Here is a 16743-nt window from a genome sequence, read left to right on the forward strand (position 1 = left end):
ATTATTTCAGGTACTCTCCTGAATGTAATGTCCACTGTTATTTCAGGTACTCCCCTGAATGTAATTGTTAAGTCTGTGTGTTCTAGTTGTAATTACTAACACAGACTACAAGATTAAAGTTCAACAGGTCTTTACTGGTTGGAGGTCAGGACTATACTAAATACAATATTACTACACAGTGCTTATATACCGGTGGTCACCACCGGTATTACGTATACAGCAGCCAGAGAAAGTAGTACATCTCTTAAGGTGGAACAGGCTTAAGTTCTCTTAAGGTGGAACAGGTTACATACACCACAATCCTCCCTTTTTAGCTTAACAGTCATATCCCCATTTAACATAACATAATAACATATATAACTTCAGGTATAAACAGTTCAAAGGTTCAGTCTCTCAGGAGGCCTTCTGATTCGGTTTGGATAACGCCTTTCAGTGGTCTCTGATTCCTGTTGCTGAGGTGACTCCTCTAGTTGGTCTCCCATGCATTGGGTGTTATCATCATCAGGTACATTCCCTGCCGAGGTAGATGCTTCAGGTTCATTAACGTCTTCCACAGTTGTCTCTGTCGCAACCATGGGTTCGACCCTTGCTCTCGATTCTACCAGTTGATCCGCATGACGCCTTATCACATTGTTACCAATATCTACTGTGTACATCAGAGGTCCTTGTCTGGCCCGAATTGTTCCGGACTGCCATTTTTCGTTTCCATAGCCCCTTGCCAACACTGGTTGTCCTACGTCGAAACTTCGAGTGGACTTGTTATTAATATGCCGGAACTGTTTGTTTTCCACTTCCCTCCGCACATTTGGTTTTAACAAGTCCAACCTGGACCGCAACCTCCTGTTATAAAACATCATGGCAGGACTTTGGTTAGTCACTGCATGAGCGGCGTTTCGATATGCCATTAGGAAATTGTCCACCTTGTGCTGTAGCGGAATCTGATCATCGTTCATGGCCTTTATTGCCTTTTTGAATGTTTGGACAAATCTCTCGGCCAACCCGTTTGTCGCCGGATGATATGGGGCAGAGGTATAATGTTTCACCCCATTCTTCTTTAAGAATTTTTGGAATTCTTCCGACACGAACTGTGGTCCATTGTCCGAACAGATCTGTTCTGGCAATCCGTTCCTTGCGAATATTGTTCTTAACACCGCAATTGTCTTTTCTGAAGTAGTGGTATTCATCTTGATCACTTCTGGCCATTTGGAATGTGCGTCCACCGCAATTAGGAACATGGAGTCCATGAATGGACCAGCAAAGTCAATATGTACGCGTTGCCATGGGGCTGAAGGCCATTCCCATGGGTGTAGTGGTGCGATCGGAGGTGCATTTTGCACTTTTTGGCACCCAGCGCAGCTTTTCGTCAACTCCTCTATCTGTTGGTCAATACCCAGCCACCATACATAAGCCCTAGCAAGACTTTTCATCTTAACTCCCCCCAGATGACCTTCATGCAGTTCTTTTAGAACTCTTTCCCTTAACTTGGGAGGAATAATCACTCTTGTCCCGTACATCAAGGTACCATGGCAGACGGACAGCTGGTCTCGCCTTGCCGAGAATGCCGGTAACAGAGGATTACCACGTGTTGCCCATCCTTTCACTGTCACCTCGTAGACTCTGGACAGTGTCGGGTCGTTCCTGGTTTCTCTTTCAATACTTGCATTGGTGACTGGTAAACACTCGATGATGGTTGAATGAAATAACTCAACAGGGTCAACTTTCGTCGTTTCTTCTTCTTCAGGTAGTGGCAGGCGCGACAGCCCATCAGCATTGCCATGCTGCTTCGTACCTTTGAATTCTATTTGATATTGATGTGCCCCTAGGAAAAGGGACCATCTCTGGAGACGCTGTGCTGTCATCACTGAAACACCCTTCTTAGGGTTAAAAATGGATACCAACGGCTGATGGTCTGTCAGAAGTGTGAATTTTTGGCCCTGCAGGTAATGATTAAACTTCTTCACTCCCCATACAAGGCTGAGAGCCTCCCTATCGATCTGCGCATAGTTGCGCTCAGCGGAGGTCAATGATCTGGATGCAAACGCGACTGGCCTTTCCGTGCCATTTGGCAACTTGTGTGAGAGTACTGCCCCAATACCATATGGAGAAACATCACAAGCCAACCGAATAGGCAGTGTCGGGTTGAAGTGAGCCAACACTTCCTCTGAGGTGATCAATTCTTTGCTTTTGCGAAATGCCTTCTTACAGTTTTCGCTCCATTCCCATGGTACCCCCTTCTGTAAAAGAGCATTTAGCGGGTGCAGTACCGTGGATAGATTTGGTAGAAATTTATGGTAATAGTTAATCAATCCTAGAAACGACCTCAACTGAGAGACATTATCCGGAGCGGGAGCCTTTACAACTGCCTCTATCTTGTCAGGAGACTTATGAAGCCCCTCCAGGTCAATGACATGACCACAGTACGAGATCCGCTTCTGGAAGAACTCACATTTCTGCCGATTAACTCTAAGTCCATACTCTTTCAGTCTGTTGAGCACCAGTTCCAAGTTTGCGAGGTGTTCTTCATCACCATCACCTGTAATCAGAATATCGTCCAGGTAACATTGTGTGCCTGGAATTCCCTGTAATACCTGCTCCATGGCCCTCTGCCAAATTGCTGGAGCCGATGCCACTCCAAAAGCCAGCCTATTGTACCGGTACAAACCTCGATGCGTGTTGATCGTGAGGTATTGGCGTGACTCTTCTTCAACCTCCATCTGCAAGTACGCCTGCGCCAGGTCTATCTTGGTGAAGTGTTTCCCGCCAGACAACGAAGCAAAAATATCCTCAATCCGCGGAAGTGGATACTGCACCATGTGAAGCACCGGATTAACGGTGATTTTGAAATCTCCACAGATGCGAACCTTCCCTGGTTCTCCTGGCTTGTTGCTCGAAGGACGTTTCATAACGGGAACAATGGGCGTAGCCCACTCACTCCAATCTACCTTAGACAGTACACCTGAACATTCTAGCGCTTCCAGTTCCACTTCTACAGTAGGTCGTATTGCATAGGGTACCGGTCTGGCTTTAAAAAATTTTGGGTGTGCATGTTCATCAATCTTGATGTTTGCCGTAATTCCTCTCAGTGTTCCCAGTCCCTGCTGGAACACCTCTTTAGCATCATCCAATATTTTGGACAATCGTTTAGGTTTGACATCTGTTTCCCCGGAATCTACCGTTAGTGCCTTCAAGGAGTGCCAGTCCATATTCATTTTCCTAATCCACTCCCGTCCCAGTAGTGGTGGACCTCCTTCAGGTAGCACATATAAGTCCATTACTTGGCTTTCTTCGCCCTTGTGGACCACTTTTACCTCTATCTTTCCGATGGGGTACACTCTTTGCCCCGTGTATGTTTTCAATATAATCTCCGTATCCCGTAGGGGAATATGTTGGAATAACCTTTTGTAATCTTTCTTATTCATGACCGTCAAAGCCGATCCAGTGTCCAATTCCATCTTTACTTGGACTCCTGCTATCTGAAGGGTGACCCAAATTGTCTGGAGATCTGCATCCTTACTAACGTTGTGTACTCTTAAGCTACCCAGTTCATTACTGCTAGCGTCTGAATCTGACTTCTGTTCGGTCGAACTGTTCTTTGTCACCTTGTGTACCTTTATGTATTTCCCTTGCGGTGACTTTTTGTTGCTGGTCTTCTTTCCTGACCGGCATACTTTAGCTATGTGGCCAAGCCTGCCACACGTTCTGCATTCTTGGTTTTTAAACCAACACTGGTTCTGATCGTGCGTTGTCTTTCCACAACGATAACATTTTACAGTACTCAAACCCAATTTATTTGTACTGAGTTCCGGTGACCGTAGCTGCATTACTGCCGTGCCTCTCGCTGCGGCTTCGTGTGCTGCTGCCATAGTGACCGCTTTCTCAAGCGTCAGCTCATTCTCCTCGAGCAGTCGCTTTTGTGTATCTTCTTTTAATAAACCACACACAAATTTATCTCGTAGCGCCTCTGTCAGTCTCGTTCCAAACTGACAGTACTTTGCTAGCTTACGCAATTCCATTAAATATTCAGCATTGCTTTCATCCTTCAGCTGCCTTCTGCTGTAAAATTTAAATCGTTCCGCTAGCATCAGCGGCGTGGGGTTTAGATGATTTTTCAGGACAGTAACAATCTCCTCGAACGTCTTATCCGCCGGTTCATCTGGTGATAAAAGGTGTTTCAATTGCCCGTATGTCTTCGCACCCATTAAGTTTAATAATGTTAGTGCTTTCTCTTCATCTGGGATTTTATTTCCTTTACAATAATTTTGTATGCGTTCTACATACATGGCCCAATCTTCGATGTCGCTATCAAAGGTATTAATGTTCCCATGTTTAGGCATCGTTGCAATTTAATTTATTTTTATTTTTATCCAAGATGGCGGCTTCCCGCTCTTGTCTTCGTCCTCCGCCTACAAAATGGCGGTTTTCCCGCGCTTGGCGGTCTTCACCCGTCCCCCGACGCTGTCTCCGCTTCACCGCGGCTCTCGCGCCTTCAGTTGCCCCAGACGCTGCGCCTTTTTAGCCCGAATGCGGCCCGGCCCTTATCACCAGCCGCGATCGATGTCCCCGCACTGCGCCTTTCGGCCCGAATGTGGCCCGGCCCTTATCTCCGGTCGCGATCGATCTCACCGCCCTTATTCCTCCGTCTTCCCTCCCCGTCTGTACAGCCAACGCGGCCGACTTTCTGGTCGCGTCGCTGCCCGGCTTACCCACCACCGAGGTAGAAAGAAGATAGCTGACAGCCGCTGATGGAGGCTTCGAGTTCAGGATGTCTTCTGCACTCTGGTTTCTCGATGTCTGCCGCGCGACGTGTCTTCCAGCAGGGTGATGAGGGTGGAAGCCTCTCTTCGACGTCCGTTCTGTGGACGAAGCCGCCGTGGATATAAACTGCCGCAGGGTAAGAATCGGACTCGTCGCCACTGTTAAGTCTGTGTGTTCTAGTTGTAATTACTAACACAGACTACAAGATTAAAGTTCAACAGGTCTTTACTGGTTGGAGGTCAGGACTATACTAAATACAATATTACTACACAGTGCTTATATACTGGTGGTCACCACCGGTATTACGTATACAGCAGCCAGAGAAAGTAGTACATCTCTTAAGGTGGAACAGGCTTAAGTTCTCTTAAGGTGGAACAGGTTACATACACCACAGTAATGTCCACTGTTATTTCAGGTACTTCTCTGAATGTAATGTCCACTGTTATTTCAGGTACTCCCCTGAATGTAATGTGTACTGTTATTTCAGGTACTCCCCTGAATGTGATTATCTCTCTGCTGAGGTGTGATAAATGGCAGTTTGAAAGATTACCTGTAAACATCTGACATTATTCTCTGACCAGATAAGATGTGTTTTTATGCATCTCTCCACTTCACCTGACGAAGGAGCAGTGCTCCGAAAGCTTGTGATTTCAAATAAAGCTGTTGGACTATAACCTGGTGTTGTGTGATTTCTTACATTTGTCCACCCCAGTCCAACACCGGCATCTCCACACCGTGATGTGTACTGTTATTTCAGGTACTCCCCTGAATGTGATGTCCACTGTTATTTCAGGTACTCCCCTGAATGTAATGTCCACTGTTATTTTAGGTACTCCCCTGAATGTAATGTCCACTGTTATTTCAGGTACTCCCCTGAATGTAATGTGTCCTGTTATTTCAGGTACTCCCCTGAATGTAATGTGTACTGTTATTTCAGGTACTCCCCTGAATGTAATGTCCACTGTTATTTCAGCTACTCCCCTGAATGTAATGTCCACTGTTATTTCAGGTACTCCCCTGAATGTAATGTGTCCTGTTATTTCAGGTACTCCCCTGAATGTAATGTGTACTGTTATTTCAGGTACTCCCCTGAATGTAATGTCCACTGTTATTTCAGCTACTCCCCTGAATGTGATGTCCACTGTTATTTCAGGTACTCCTCTGAATGTAATGTCCACTGTTATTTCAGGTACTCCTCTGAATGTAATGTCCACTGTTATTTCAGGTACTCCCTTGAATGTAATGTCCACTGTTATTTCAGGTACTCCCCTGAATGTAATGTCCACTGTTATTTCAGGTACTCCCCTGAATGTAATGTCCACTGTTATTTCAGCTACTCCCCTGAATGTAATGTGCACTGTTATTTCAGGTACTCCCCTGAATGTAATGTCCACTGTTATTTCAGGTACTCCCTTGAATGTAATGTGCACTGTTATTTCAGGTACTCCCCTGAATGTAATGTCCACTGTTATTTCAGGTACTCCCCTGAATGTAATGTCCACTGTTATTTCAGGTACTCCCCTGAATGTAATGTGCACTGTTATTTCAGGTACTCCCCTGAATGTAATGTCCACTGTTATTTCAGGTACTCCCTTGAATGTAATGTCCACTGTTATTTCAGGTACTCCCCTGAATGTAATGTCCACTGTTATTTCAGGTACTCCCCTGAATGTAATGTCCACTGTTATTTCAGGTACTCCCCTGAATGTAATGTCCACTGTTATTTCAGGTACTCCTCTGAATGTAATGTCCACTGTTATTTCAGGTACTCCCCTGAATGTAATGTCCACTGTTATTTCAGGTACTCCCCTGAATGTAATGTCCACTGTTATTTCAGGTACTCCCCTGAATGTAATGTGTACTGTTATTTCAGGTACTCCCCTGAATGTAATGTGTACTGTTATTTCAGGTACTCCCTTGAATGTAATGTCCACTGTTATTTCAGGTACTCCCCTGAATGTAATGTCCACTGTTATTACAGGTACTCCCCTGAATGTAATGTGTACTGTTATTTCAGGTACTCCCCTGAATGTAATGTGTACTGTTATTTCAGGTACTCCCCTGAATGTAATGTCCACTGTTATTTCAGGTACTCCCCTGAATGTAATGTGTACTGTTATTTCAGGTACTCCCCTGAATGTAATGTCCACTGTTATTTCAGGTACTCCCCTGAATGTAATGTGCACTGTTATTTCAGGTACTCCCCTGAATGTAATGTGCACTTTTATTTCAGGTACTCCCCTGAATGTAATGTCCACTGTTATTTCAGGTACTCCCTTGAATGTAATGTCCACTGTTATTTCAGGTACTCCCCTGAATGTAATGTCCACTGTTATTTCAGGTACTCCCCTGAATGTAATGTGTCCTGTTATTTCAGGTACTCCCCTGAATGTAATGTGTACTGTTATTTCAGGTACTCCCCTGAATGTAATGTCCACTGTTATTTCAGGTACTCCCCTGAATGTAATGTCCACTGTTATTTCAGGTACTCCCCTGAATGTAATGTGTACTGTTATTTCAGATACACCCCATGAATGTAATGTCCACTGTTATTTCAGATACACCCCTGAATGTAATGTCCACTGTTATTTCAGGTACTCCTCTGAATGTAATGTCCACTGTTATTTCAGGTACTCCCTTGAATGTAATGTCCACTGTTATTTCAGGTACTCCCCTGAATGTAATGTCCACTGTTATTTCAGGTACTCCCCTGAATGTAATGTCCACTGTTATTTCAGGTCCTCCCCTGAATGTAATGTCCACTGTTATTTCAGGTACTCCCCTGAATGTAATGTCCACTGTTATTTCAGGTCCTCCCCTGAATGTAATGTCCACTGTTATTTCCGGACTCCCCTGAATGTAATGTCCACTGTTATTTCAGGTACTCCCCTGAATGTAATGTCCACTGTTATTTCAGGTACTCCCCTGAATGTAATGTCCACTGTTATTTCAGGTCCTCCCCTGAATGTAATGTCCACTGTTATTTCCGGACTCCCCTGAATGTAATGTGCACTGTTATTTCCGGACTCCCCTGAATGTAATGTCCACTGTTATTTCCGGACTCCCCTGAATGTAATGTCCACTGTTATTTCAGGTGCTCCCCTGAATGTAATGTGCACTGTTATTTCAGGTACTCCCCTGAATGTAATGTCCACTGTTATTTCCGGACTCCCCTGAATGTAATGTCCACTGTTATTTCAGGTACTCCCCTGAATGTAATGTGTACTGTTATTTCAGGTACTCCCCTGAATGTAATGTCCACTGTTATTTCAGGTACTCCCCTGAATGTAATGTCCACTGTTATTTCAGGTACTCCCCTGAATGTAATGTGCACTGTTATTTCCGGACTCCCCTGAATGTAATGTCCACTGTTATTTCCGGACTCCCCTGAATGTAATGTCCACTGTTATTTCAGGTGCTCCCCTGAATGTAATGTGTACTGTTATTTCAGGTACTCCCCTGAATGTAATGTCCACTGTTATTTCCGGACTCCCCTGAATGTAATGTCCACTGTTATTTCAGGTACTCCCCTGAATGTAATGTGTACTGTTATTTCAGATACTCCCCTGAATGTAATGTCCACTGTTATTTCCGGACTCCCCTGAATGTAATGTCCACTGTTATTTCAGGTACTCCCCTGAATGTAATGTGTACTGTTATTTCAGGTACTCCCCTGAATGTAATGTCCACTGTTATTTCAGGTACTCCCCTGAATGTAATGTCCACTGTTATTTCCGGACTCCCCTGAATGTAATGTCCACTGTTATTTCAGGTACTCCCCTGAATGTAATGTGCACTGTTATTTCAGGTACTCCCCTGAATGTAATGTGCACTGTTATTTCAGGTACTCCCCTGAATGTAATGTGTACTGTTATTTCAGGTACTCCCCTGAATGTAATGTCCACTGTTATTTCAGGTACTCCCCTGAATGTAATGTGTACTGTTATTTCAGGTACTCCCCTGAATGTAATGTCCACTGTTATTTCAGGTACTCCCCTGAATGTAATGTCCACTGTTATTTCCGGACTCCCCTGAATGTAATGTCCACTGTTATTTCAGGTACTCCCCTGAATGTAATGTGCACTGTTATTTCAGGTACTCCCCTGAATGTAATGTCCACTGTTATTTCAGGTACTCCCCTGAATGTAATGTGTACTGTTATTTCAGGTACTCCTCTGAATGTAATGTCCACTGTTATTTCAGGTACTCCCCTGAATGTAATGTCCACTGTTATTTCCGGACTCCCCTGAATGTAATGTCCACTGTTATTTCAGGTACTCCCCTGAATGTAATGTGCACTGTTATTTCAGGTACTCCCCTGAATGTAATGTCCACTGTTATTTCCGGACTCCCCTGAATGTAATGTCCACTGTTATTTCCGGACTCCCCTGAATGTAATGTCCACTGTTATTTCCGGACTCCCTGTGTCTGCAGCTGGAGGAACTTTGGCTCAGAGTTGTACGAAGTGTAGACATTGCGGGGCATCAGGGAGGGGGAGAGTTACCTGGACACTTTGTTCCAGGAGACAATCAGACCCCTTAGATTAAGTCGTACTTTAGAGTTTGTCAATGGTCAGGGACAGGAGGGTGTGACTGTGAGTCAGGAAGGTAGGGGGACCCAGGATGTAGTGATGGAGGAGCCTCAGCCCTCGTCTATGACAACAGGTATGAGGTACTTACTAACTGTGTAGATGAGAACAAAAACTGCAGGGTGGATGAGCAAACTTACCATGGCACCATGGTGCAGGAGGACATTCAAGTAGGGGGAGTGAAAGGGAATGTAGTTGTGGTAGGGGACAGTATAGTCAGTGGAATAGATACTGTTCTCTGCAGCCGCGACCGAGAGTTCCGAAGGTTGTGTTCCAAGGACATCTCCTCCGGGCTGGTGAAAAACTTTGAGTGGGAGGGGGAGGATCCAGTTGTCGTGGTCCATGTAGGAACCAATGCCATAGGTAGAACTAGGAATGAGGTTCTGTTGAGGGAGTTTGAGGAGCTAGGATCCAAATTAAAAAGCAGAACCTCAAAGGTAATAATCTCTGGATTGTTACCCGAGCCACGTGCAAATTGGCACAGGGACAAACAGATTAGAGGTTTAAATGCGTGGCTCAGAGTGGTGTGGGAGGAAGGGGTTTCAGTTTATGGGGCACTGGCACCAGTACTAGGGAAAGAGGGAGCTGTTCCATTGGGGCAGGCTCCACTTAAACCGGGCTGGGAGCAGTGTCCCAGTGAACGGAATAACTAGGGCAGTAGACAGGGCTTTAAACTAATGAAGTGGGGATTGGGAGGATTCAGGAAAGAGTAAATTTAAAAGCAGTGAGAGAAATGTCAAGGCTCTAGAGCAGAGTAGAGTTTTGGGTAAAAATAAGCAGAGTGGGTCAGGAAGGGACAGAGAGAGTAACAAAGGTAATAAGGCATCAGTGACTGAGGTGACATCAGGGAAAAATAGCAAATAGTCAAAGCTAAAGGCACGATATCTGAATGCACAAAGCATTCGCAACAAAATAGATGAATTAATAGCGCAAATAGAAATTAATAGGTTTGATCTAATAGCCATTACGGAGCCATAATTGCAAAGTGACCAAGGTTGGGAAATAAATATTCCAGGATACTTAACTTTTAGAAGAGATAGGCAAAATGGAAAAGGAGGAGGGGTAGTCCTGATAATGGTCCAGAAATTCGGGTTGGGGGCTTCCCGCGGGTGCAAGCCCCCGACCTGCACTTACCTTGCGCGCCGGCAGTTGAGCTGTAGGGCCCTGTGGAATTCCGCTCCGGGGCCTGGCCCAGCTGCCGGCGCGCTGTGCTTGCGTGTCCCAGGGGCGTAGTTAGTGCGATGCGTCCCCTGGGATCACGTGAGCCATGGGCAGCCAATCGGAGGAGGGATAAAGCCCATTCATAAGATTGACAGGAAGACCTGTCTAAACTTATGAATACTACGGGCTTCAAAATAGCATTAAACTTCAAATACATTTTTTAAAAACATCACACTTTTTCAATAAACTACAAATTACATTAAATAACTATTTTAAACAATAATTTAAATTTTAAAAAAAAATAATTTTATAAAAAAAAGGGCTAAAAATAAACTTACCTTGCTTTAAAGTATTTAAAAATAATAAACCTGTGGAAAAAATGTTTTAATTTTAATTAATTGACCACTTACCTTGTAAAAAGCAGGCCTTACGCCTGCTTTTTAAATGTGTAAATCCTGCAGGCTTAACCTCGCGTGAAAACCTGCAAAAAAAACTTGAGTTCAAAGTGCACGCGCAGCCTCGACCTCTGAACCCCTTCGTTCAGAGGATCGGAAGTGCCGGTTTCCCGCGCATGCGTGCATCCCGTGCGTACTCACCCGTGGAGAGACGAATTTCTGGGCCATTAAAGGATGGGATAAAGACAGTAGAGAGAAAGAATCTTAGTCCCGAAAATCAAGAAGTAGAATCAGTTTGGGTGGAGCTAAGAAACAGCAAGGGGCAGAAAACATTGGTGGGAGTTGTTCATAGACCCCCAAACAGTAGTTGTAATGCAGGGCAGAGTATAAATCAGGAAATTAGAGGCGCATGTAACAAGGGTAATAAAGTAATCATGGGAGACTTTAATCTACATATAGACTGGGCAAACCAAATTTGCAGTAATAGTGTGGAGGACGAATTCATGGAATGTATGCAAGATAGTTTTCTAGATCAGTATGTTGAGGAACCAACTAGAACAGGCTATTTTAGATCTAGTAATTGTGCAATGAGAAAGGGATTTAATAACCTTGTAGTAAAGGGGCCTTTAGGGAAGAGTGACCATAATATGATAGAATTTTATATTGAGTTTGAAAGTGATTTAGTTAAATCCGAAACTAGGGTCTTCAATCTAAAGCAAACTACGTAGGTATGAGGGGCGAGTTGGCTAAGGTAGATTGGGAAACTACATTAAATGGTATGACGGTAGACAAGCAATGGCTAGCATTTAAAGAATTAATACATAATTTACAGCAAATATGCATTCCTTTAAGGAAGAAAAACCCCACAGGTAAAGTGGTCCAACCATGGCTAACAAGAGAAGTTAAAGATAGTATTAGATCAAAGGAAGAGGCTTATAATGTTGCCAAAAAGAGTAGTAAGCCTGAAGATTGGGAGGATTTTAGAATTCAGCAAAGGGGGACCAAGAAATTGATAAGGAGAGAGAAAAAAGAGTAAATTAGCAAGAGACATAAAAACAGATTGTAAACATTTCTATAGGTATGTAAATAGGAAGAGATTAGTGAAAGTAAACATGGGCCCATTGGAGGCAGCGACAGGAGAAATTATAATGGGCAATAAGGAAATGGCAGAGACATTAAACAAATACTTTGTATCTGTCTTCACGGTAGAAGACACAAAAAAATTCCGGAAATAATGGGGAACAAAGGGTCCAGAGTGAATGAGGAACTTCAAGAAATCAGTATAAGTAAAGACGTAGTACTGGAGAAATTAATGGGACTAAGTGCCGACAAATCCCCTGGACCTGACGACCTGCATCCTAGAGTTTTAAAAGAGGCTGCAGAGATAGTGGATGCACTGGTATTAATCTTCCAGAATTCCCTAGATTCTATAACAGTCCCCAAGGATTGGAAGGTAGCAAACATAACCCTGCTATTTAAGAAAGGAGGAAGAGAAAAAATGGGGTACTAAAGGCCAGTTAGCCTGACATCAGTAGTCGGCAAAATGCTAGAATCCATTATTAGGGACGTGGTAACAGGGCACTTAGAAAATCGTAATATGATTAGGCAGAGTCAACATGGTTTTATGAAAGGGAAATCGTGTTTGACAAATCTGTTAAGAGTTTTTTGAAGACGTAACCAGTTGGATGGATAAGGGAGAACCAGTAGATGCCGTGTATTTGGATTTTCAAAAAGCATTCGATAAGGTGCCACACAAGAGGTTGTTACACAAAATTAGGGCTCATGGGATTGGGAGTAATATATTAGCATGGATTGAGGATTGGTTAATGGACAGAAAACAGAGAGCAGGAATAAGCGGGACTTTTTCAGGTTGGCAGACTATAACTAGCAGGGTACCGCAAGGATCAGTGCTTGGGCCTCAGCTATTTACAATCTATATTGATGACTTAGAGGAAGGGACTGAGTGTAACGTATCCAAGTTTGTTGTTGATACAAAGTTAGGTGGAAAAGTAAGCTGTGAGGAGGACGCAAAGAGGCTGCAGAGAGATATAGACAGGTTGACTGAGTGGGTAGGAACATGGCAAATGGAATACAATGTGGGGAAGTGTGAAGTTATCCACTTTGGTAGGAAAAACAAAAAAGCAGAATATTTTTTGAATGGTGAGAGACTGGGAAATGTCTACATTCAGAGGGACCTGGGTGTCCTTGTACATGAATCACAGAAAGTTAACAAGCAGGTACAGCAAGCAATTAGGAAAGGAAATGGTATGTTAGCTTTTGTTACAAAGCGATTAGAGTATAAGAGTAAAGAAGTCTTACTACAATTATACAGGGCATTGGTGAGGCCACACCTGGAGCACTGTGTAGAGTTCTGGTCTCCTTACCTAAGGAAAGACATACTTGTCTTAGAGGGAGTGCAGCGAAGGTTCACTGGACTGGTTCCTGGGATGAGGAGATTGTCCTATGAGGAGAGATTGAGTAGACTAGGCCTATATTCCTTAGAGTTTAGAAGAATGAGAGGTAATCTCATTGAAACATGTAAAATTCTTAAGGGGTTTGACAGGGTTAATGCTGGGAAAATGTTTCCCCTGGCTGGGGAATCTAGAACGCGGGGTCACAGTCTCGCAATAAGGGGTTGACCTGAGATGAGGGGAAATTTCTTCACTCAAAGGGTGGTGAATCTCTACCCCAGAGAGCTGTGGAGGCTCAGTCGTTGAGTATATTCAAGACAGGTCGATACATTTTTGGGAACAAAGGGAATTAGGGGATATGGGGATAGTGCGAGAAGGTGGAGTTGAGATAGAAGATCAGCCATGATCTTGTTGAATGGTGGAGCAGGCTTGAAGGGCCAAATGACCGACTCCTGCTCCTATTGCTTATGTTCTTATGTAATGTGTACGATTATCTCAGGTACTCCCCTGAATGTAATGTGCACAGCAATACTGTATTTTGTACATACATAGAAACATAGAAGATAGGAGCAGGAGTAGGCCATTCGGCCCCTCGAGCCTGCTCCGCCATTCAATGCGATCATGGCTGATCATCCAAATTCAGTACCCTGTCCCTGCTTTCTACTGGAGTTTCTCTGCATCCTCCTCACAGCACACACGCCCACCCAGCTTTGTGTCGTCTGCAAACTTGGAGATATTACATCTCGTTCCCTCGTCTAGATCATAAATATATATTGTGAATAGCTGGGGCCCTAGCACCGATCCCTGTGGTACCCCACTAGTCACTGCCTGCCACTCGGAAAAAGATCCGTTTATTCCAACTCTTTGCTTCCTGTCTGCCAACCAGTTCTCTGTCCAAGTCAGTACCTTACCCCCAATCCCATGTGCTTTAACTTTGCACGCTAATCTCTTATGCAGGACCTTATCGAAAGCCTTCTGAAAGTCTTCTAAAAACCCTGCCTCGACATACATACACTTTCAAGGCTTATGTTCAGTCACACTAATACACACAGTACTCCTGTTCAGATTAGGCTTACACTACTTTGTGTTCACAATTACCCTAATATACAAATACTCGGTTATATACACGCTCTCAAATCTATGGTTTCGAAATGTGTACGGTTGGAACTCCAGAAAATGAAATTACTTTTTCTGGACTAATGTATCAAATCCTACTAAATCCTCCAGGACAACGGCAGCATTAACCAGAAAAGTTTCCAATTGTTATGTAACTGTGTATGTGAGCAAAGCCCCGCCCACCTCTCCTAACACGTCACAGTATTAACCCTGCCAGCAAAGGCGCGCACAGCTCGGATTTACCACGTTGGCTGGTTGATTGACATCTCCCTCTCCCTTCACAGCGTCGGTCATTACGATGCAGTTTTGTTCATTTACATTTTTCGACGCTGAAACTTCGTGTCATTCGGCATTTTTTTGATCGATCAGCAACCGCAAGCAAATCACTGGTCCAAACTACAATAGGTTTAGAGGAACCGATTTCAGTTGCTTTCAATGTATCTTTAGACATATTGGAGGCTTTACACAAAGCGATGCTCTACAGCAATAAAAGGTGTGTTGCTACAAGTGAGAATATTAAAAGAACAAGAATTGTGTCCATAAATATCCACTTGTTCACACCTCAGTATATACAGAGGATTATGTAACAGAGCTCAGGGTGAAGTATATGTAGAGAACTTCACCCCAATTCATTTCTCAATTCCTTATTGGATTTATTAGTCACTATTGTATATTCATTGCCCCTAGTTTTGGACTCCCCCAGAAGTGGAAACATCTTCTCTACCTCTACCCTATCAAACCCCTTCATAATTGTAAAGACCTCTATCAGGTCACCCCTCTGCCTTCTCTTTTCTAGAAAAAAAGAGGCCCAGCCTGTTCAATCTTTCCTGATTGTTAGAACCACTCAGTTCTCGTATCATCCTTGAAAATCTTTTGTGCACCTTCTCCAGTGCCTCTATATCTTGCAAAATGGAGACCGGAACTGTGCATAGTGCTGTAAGTGTGGTCTAACCAAGGTTTTATATAATTTAATATAGCTTCTCTGCCTTTGATTTCTATTCTTCCAGAAATGTATTCCAGGCTATGTTTGCATTTTATGGCTTTGTTGCTACTTTTAATGTGAATCGGAACCCCTTTGTGCTTCTACCCCATTTAGAGTCCTATTTTCCAAGGAGTATGTGGCCTCCTTACTCCTCCTACGAAAATGTACCACCTGATATTTATCTATATTGAAATTAATTTGCCATTTACACACCCATTCTGCAAATTTGTTAACGTATTCTTGTATTTTGTTGCAGTCTTCCTCAGCATTAACTATACCACCTAATTTGGTGATGTCCGCAAATTTTGATATAGTACTTCTGATTCCTGAGTTCAAATAATTTATGTAAATGGTGAACAACAGTGGTCCCAGCACCGATCCCTGTGGAACACCACTTCCCACCAGTCTGAGTAAATACCTTTAACCCCTACTCCCTGTTTTCTGTTTTGTAGCCAGCTTGCGATCCATTATGCTGCATGTCCCCTAATTCCACATGCTCTGACCTTACTCATGAGTCTACCATGCAGAACCTTATCAAAGGCCTTTGAAAGTCCATATATATTACATCCACTGCATTACCCTTGTCTACTCTTTGTTACTTCCTCAAAGAATTCAATAAGGTTTGTCAAGCATGACATTCCCTTTTGAAATCCGTGCTAACTATTCTTTATTATATTCTCGGTTTCTAGATGTTTTTCTATTATCTTTGAATAAAAATGCCAATATCTTTCCTACCACCAACATTAAACTAACTGGTCTATAGTTCTCTGGACTTGTTCGATCTTCCTTTTTGAATATAGGAATAACATTAGCTGTCCACCAGTCTTCTGGTACTATTCCTTTTTTGTTGTGTGTATATAATATATATATATATATATATATAGTGCCTCTTCTATCTCTTCCCTAGCTTCTTTTAGTATGCGTGGATGCAATCCAGGGGCTTTATCCTCTTTAACTTTGTCTAGTTTATCAATTATCTTCTTCTTTTATATCTGAAATGTATTGGTATCCTTTTTGATCTCTTTTAATCTCCTTGGTAAACACTGAGGCAAAGCAATTATTCAATATTTTTGCCATTTCACTGTCATTACCTGTGAGTTTATCTTGTGCATCCCTTAGTGGCCCTATCCCTATCTTAGTTGTCCTTTTGTTATTTGTGTCTGTAGAATACTATTTCTTTTTACATTTGATAACTTCATTTCGTAGCTCCTGGTTGCCTTCCTAATTGTTCTCGTATTTTAACATAGTTACCAAGTTTATAGTCGATTGCAGACCGAGGATGTTGGAAATGGAAATCATTGGAATATGCCCAGTGTCCTGGGATGAAACAGTTAA

Source organism: Somniosus microcephalus, chromosome 33 (assembly GCF_052327205.1).
Source record: "Somniosus microcephalus isolate GS21.2 chromosome 33, FLI_Smic_1.0, whole genome shotgun sequence".
Lineage (NCBI taxonomy): Eukaryota > Metazoa > Chordata > Chondrichthyes > Squaliformes > Somniosidae > Somniosus > Somniosus microcephalus.